Genomic DNA, 240 nt, shown 5'->3' with positions numbered 1-240 from the left:
TTGTCTTATCAGTTCATGTTCTCCACAGTTGTTTCGTATCTATTTTGAGTTCTAATTCTGAAAAGTAAAAATAAAAAAAACGACAATATTATTTTGTCCTTATATCCTTATTCCGATTTCCTCTGTTTTCTTCTCTCTCTTCGCCTATAAACGCCATTTCGTCTCTCCTCTTCCTTCGTCTCTCAATATTTATGTCTATTTATCTTGATCCTCCTTTCCTTACCCGCCTTTTTCTCTTGC

The sequence above is a fragment of the Penaeus monodon genome, chromosome 34, assembly GCF_015228065.2.
Source record: "Penaeus monodon isolate SGIC_2016 chromosome 34, NSTDA_Pmon_1, whole genome shotgun sequence".
NCBI lineage: Eukaryota > Metazoa > Arthropoda > Malacostraca > Decapoda > Penaeidae > Penaeus > Penaeus monodon.
Note: the sequence above shows the minus strand (reverse complement) of the source record.